Source organism: Morus notabilis, unplaced genomic scaffold (assembly GCF_000414095.1).
Source record: "Morus notabilis unplaced genomic scaffold, ASM41409v2 Scaffold42, whole genome shotgun sequence".
NCBI classification, from domain to species: domain Eukaryota; kingdom Viridiplantae; phylum Streptophyta; class Magnoliopsida; order Rosales; family Moraceae; genus Morus; species Morus notabilis.
Genome location: NW_010360565.1, coordinates 614,682 through 620,615, shown reverse-complemented (window position 1 = coordinate 620,615; position 5,934 = coordinate 614,682). Strand labels below are relative to the sequence as shown.

General features: G+C 38.0%; 1 pseudogene; it reads left to right on the top strand.

The window, feature by feature from the left end:
• Positions 1–4,583: 4,583 nt before the first annotated feature.
• LOC112091334 overlaps positions 4,584–5,934 on the top strand; it is a 12,393-nt pseudogene continuing 11,042 nt past the window's right edge.

The window sequence follows — 5,934 nt, the reverse complement described above, 5'->3', positions numbered from 1 at the left end:
GGCTTCTGCAACTGATATGATGGCATTAGGTAAATTAGCTGGACATGGGATGATATCAAGTCTGAATACATGTAGTGGAAGAATTTCAGGAAGCTTGGAAAAAACTGATATTTCATCTAGCAGGTATTATTCTTAAAACCCATTTTGTGACATAAGTTGATTGGTTATCTGTACAAATCCATAATTCTTGATGCCTGCAATGCAGTGAAAACAACTCGTCCCTTGTTGATGTAATTCAATCCATTGTTCCTTCAAAATCTTGCATGGCATTGAAAGGTCCTGCATATTATGAATATCTCTCTTCATTGCAAAATCCCTTCAAGCTCAAAAATGAAGAAGCCTTGAAATGCAACTTCCTTACATGGAAAACAACAACTGTAAAAAGTGCAATAACAGGAGGAAAAGTTTGTACGAGCTATCTCTTTTTTTGATTCTCTTGCTTTGGTGTAAGGACCCTTGTTTTTTGGGATTCTTTTATGCTGCAGGGGAATATTTCAGGCACCATGTCGAGAGACACGATAATTTGTGTAATTTTATGTTAAAACTTACAAACTCGAACGATAAAGTTGTAAGAGTTACAATAATTTGTAAAATTTGAATTTTGAGATAATTTATGTCAGAACTTGTAAATTCTCGAACGATTCATCATAAAGTTCAAAATTTCACATATTATCGTCGAGTTTGTAACTTTATCGTTTGAGTTTGTAAGTTCTAACGTAAAATTTTATAAATTATCGTATCTCCCGGTATAGTGCTGGGAAAAAATGCCCCAGCAGCATAAAATGACCCTTTGTTTATATATGTTGTCTGTGAGTTTTTGGAGATGCTGTCGTTCGAATTCTAAAGAAAAACGACATGATATCATTTGGGAGCAAATAAAACAATACGACGCAATAGATGAAGATATCTTTCATCTTCCAGATATAGAGTTAGCCTACCAAATAAAAAAGGTTATAAAACAAAAAGAAGATTTTAATAAACTCTTAGACATAGCCAGGCAAACCTAGATTCTAAGAACCAATCCTATTAAACATTGGAATAGAAACCTGGAAGCCGAACTTGTACCCATAAATCTAGATCTAGCGTAATGGTTATCTTTTATGAATCTTAAGATCTTTTTTCTTAAAATCTCGCCTACTAAGCAGTTTATCCTACAACACAGAATGAAAAAGACAATATACATGATGAGTCAAGAAATTGTGATATTCAGCCCAATCCATGATTCGAAGTTGTAGGATATACATAAAGTTTGACACAAGAGGGGAAACCTACTCTTTATAATTAACGATTTAAAATTCCATCATATTTTAGCATAATAGCGAAGCAATACTTTGGATTATCACAAAAAAGAATTCTTTTTTTTTAGTATCCACTTATTATTAGTTAATAATCCTAACAATTACATTTATATGCTTATTCTAATTTGAATAAGGATATTCAAATTTTTTTCATCAAATGACTATTCATCTAGTGTATTTTCATGTCAATTGGGGAAACAAAGTTCTATAGAAAATTGGCGGTTTGCGAGGAAGGGATCTTTGTGCAAGCCAACTAAGCAATACCAACTTCTAGCTCTAGACCTTAACGTGAGTTGTATCATCATAACAACATTCCCAATATTCATGCATTTTTATGAAATATAAAAGAATTGTAAAAGAGTAATAAATAATAATAAAAAAAAGCATCCTTCAAGAAGAAATGTAGTAGTACTTGAATTACAGTAAGATCAAGTATTCCTAAAAATTCTATCAGAAAAAACCTATACAATATCTAAATATGATCCTCCACCCCGCGATTAAGTATTTTGTAATTTTTCAGGTGAAGTGACAGAGAGAAAAAAAATCAGGCTGGTGAAATCCTGGAGTTTGGTTACATACAATACAACTTTGATAAAGTGGTGAAACCTAGAAATTCTAACTATTAAGATGACTGTCCAAAAAGTAGGAATCTTATCAGCAAAAAAAGGAAAAAAAAGATTAAAAATCTCAAAATGCCTGTATAGTTCCTTATAAAGAAATGTGGTACAAATATTATATCCTCCAGGAATGTATTTTACAATGATAAAGACTATTTTACAGTACACTAGGGAGAAAATTAGACTAGTGAAAGGCCGGAAGAGCTCGTGTAACATCCTCTGGAATTAAACTTGTTTAATTATGATAATTGTGGTTTATCAGTGTGCCTAAATTGATTTCTTAATTAATCATGAACTTTTAAATTTATTTTTGGTAATTGCAGTTTCACCCCTCTTTACTTTTATTTGTCTTTCTTTATTATTTCATTTCCTCATTTTATTTTCTCTTATTTTCTTTTCTTTTCCTTCTTTCTTTCCTTTTTCCCTCCTCTCCCGTAACCCTCTCACTCACTCACACTCTCTCTTAGTTTCTCCCTCTCTCCCTCACCGAGCTCTCTCTCTCTCTCTCTCTCTCTCTCCCTCTCCCCCCCCTCGCTCTCTCTCTCTCTCTCTCTCTCTCTCTCTCTCCCATCTCTTCCTCTTCTTTCTTTCAAGTTTTCCCTCTCTCTCAAGAACGTTCTTGAAACAGATTTGAAGAAAAACAGAGATTTCTAAGAGATTTTCAACATCAAAGCTTGGATCGAGGTAAAACTCTTTGAAACTTACTTTAGATTTTCGGATTCAGCTTTGTGGAACTCGTTTTAGTCGAGTTTGGTGATTTTTGATTTAAATTTTATTTTCAAATGGAATCCGAATGGGATTTGGTGAAACCTTGATGAAAATTGGGGGTTTTTGATTCTTTGGACCCCATTTGTTGATTTGAAACTGGATCTACACATTTCCCTTGTGGCATATGCATCTCGTCAACTGAAGCCACATGAACAGAACTACCCCACGCATGATCTAGAGTTAGCAGCTGTGATTTTTGCTCTCAAGATATGGAGATGCTACCTCTATGGAGTAAAATTTCAGATCTTCTCTGATCATAAGAGTTTGAAATATCTGTTCACTCAAAAGGACTTAAATCTGAGACAAAGAAGGTGGATGGAATACATGGAGGATTATGACTTCACCTTGTAGTATCATCCTGGAAAAGCCAACATGGTAGCAGACGCTCTCAGCAGAAAGACTCCGGGAATCCTAGCATCTTTGGCATTAGAAGATTGGAAACAGAGTGCAATTGTAGGTGATTATGATCTTCAGTATTATGAGGATTCTAACCAAACTATGGTGTACAACTTGGTTTCAACGCCAATTCTAATACAACAAGTCAAGCAGAACCAATGGCAGGATTCGCATCTTCAAGGAATTTGGACTCGAGTTCAGAATGGAGAAAAACTGGACGAATGGAATATTCGGGAAGATGGAACGCTATACTTCAGGAATCGCCGTTCCTCAAGTGGATGAGATAAACAAGACAATCCTTCATGAGTCTCACAAATCGAGGTTCGCTATTCACCCTGGGAGTACCAAGATGTATCAAGACCTCAAAAGGCAGTATTGGTGGAGGGGTATGAAGAAGGATGTTCGCCAATACGTGTCAGAATGTGCGACTTGTCTTCGAGTCAAGGTTGAACATCGGAAACCTGTTAGAGAATTGCAGCCTCTTCCTGTTCCTGGATGGAAGTGGGAACACATTACGATAGATTTTCTGATGGGATTGCCAAGGACTGAACATCGACATGATGCCATATGGGTCGTTGTGGATAGGTTAACGAAATCCGCGCACTTCATTCCTTTTCGTGCAACTTATTCCAGGAAAGTTCTAGCAGAGTTATATGTGGAGCATGTTGTCAGACTTCACGGAGTTCCGTTATCTATCACTTCAGATCGTGACACTCATTTCAACGCTAGATATTGGAGAAGTTTCCAAGAAGCCATGGGAACCGAACTGAATTTCAGCACCGCATTTCATCCTCAGACCGACGGGCAATCTTAGAGAGTTATTCAGATTTTGGAGGACATGCTTCGCGCTTGCATTCTAGGTTTTGGTGGAAATTGGAAGAAGTATCTTCATTTAGTTGAGTTCGCCTACAACAACAGTTATCAGAGTAGCATTGGGATGGCCCTATTCGAGGCGTTGTATGGCAGACCTTGCAGATCGCCAGTTTGTTGGCTTGAGTCAGAGGATCGACTGACCCTTGGACCGGATGTTATCCAGGAGAATAATGAAAAGATAGCCGTGATCCGGGAACGACTGTTAACGGCTCAGAGTCGTCAGAAGAGTTATGCTGATAAGAGGCGTAGACCCTTAGAGTTCTCAGAGGGCGATTTGTCTTGTTAAGAGTCTCACCACGCAAAGGAGTTACTCGTTTTGGTGTGAAAGGGAAACTCACGCCGAGGTACATCGGGCCATTTCAGATCACACAACGAGTCGGTGTCGTTGCTTACCGCCTTGATCTTCCTCCAGAATTATCTCACATGCACAATGTGTTCCATGTTTCAATGCTTCGAAAGTGTCAACCTGACCAGAAGCCATTGTGCAATGGTATGACGTGCCGATCCAGTGTGACACAACTTACGAGGAAGTGCCCATACAGATTCTTGACTGGAAGATGAAAAGCCTACGTCAACGTGAGATACTATTAGTGAAGGTGTTGTGGCAACACCATGGTGTTGAAGAAGCAACATGGGAATTGAAAACGACGATGCAGGAATGATATCCGTATCTGTTTATATCGTGAGGTAAATTTCAATTTCAGGGACGAAATTTTTTAAGGGGGGTAGAATGTAACGCCCTCCGGAATTAAGCTTGTTTAATTATGATAATTGTGGTTTATTAGTGTGCCTAAATTGATTTCTTAATTAATCATGAACTTTTAAATTTATTTTTGGTAATTGTTGTTTCACCCCTCTTTACTTTTATTTGTCTTTCTTTATTATTTCATTTTCTCATTTTATTTTCCCTTTTCTTCTTTTCTTTTCCTTCTTTCTTTCCTTTTTCCCTCCTCTCCCGTAACCCTCTCACTCACTCACACTCTCTCTTAGTCTCTCCCTCTCTCCCTCACCGAGCTCTCTCTCTTTCTCTCTCTCTCTCTCGCCCATCTCTTCCTCTTCTTTCTTTCAAGTTTTCCCTCTCTCTCAAGAATGTTCTTGACACGGATTTGAAGAAAAACGGAGATTTCTAAGAGATTTTCAACATCAAAGCTTGGATCGAGGTAAAACTCTTTGAAACTTACTTTAGATTTTCAGATTCAGCTTTGTGGAACTCGTTTTAGTCGAGTTTGGTGATTTTTGGTTTAAATTTTGTTTTCAAATGGAATCCGAATGGGCTTTGGTGAAACCTTGATGAAAATTGGGGGTTTTTTGATTCTTTGGACCCCATTTGTTGATTTGAAACTAGATCTATACATTTCCCTTGAGAATATGTTGAAATCGGACCCAAAATTGCAGGTTTTGGCTTTGTTTCTCGCGAATCGGCCATTGTTGGCACTAGAATTTTTCCCCACCGGTTGACCGGTTTGGTCAACCGGTCACCCTTCCATAGGTCGACCGATCTGGTCAACCGGTCTCCTCTCCACCGGCTGACCGGTGGAGTTACACTACTCTGTCACCGATCGACCGGTTCCCACTGAAACCGACCCTAAACAGCCCAGAAAACCATGTTTTGACCCCGAAACTCGATGTGGGATTGACCTAACCTCATTTGAGAACTCAAAATGAGTGGATTAGCCACATGAATCCTTGTTTTTCCATTCGATTCTCCGGAATGAATCTCTATCTACAAAGAATCATGATTTGAATTAAGAATTGTTTATGAACATTGATTTTGAACTATGGCACATTAATATGATACAATTGCGTCTAATTAAATGAGGATGTTTGATGAGAAACTCTAAATTGTTGATTTTGATGGGAAAGTTAGTGGCACGATTGGAATTGGAGCCTCGAAGGCAAGCGGAGCTAGGGCTACATGAAGACAGCCACAGGTTTGATATCCAACAAGTAGGATATTCTTGTCCATATCCTTGTTAGCCTCA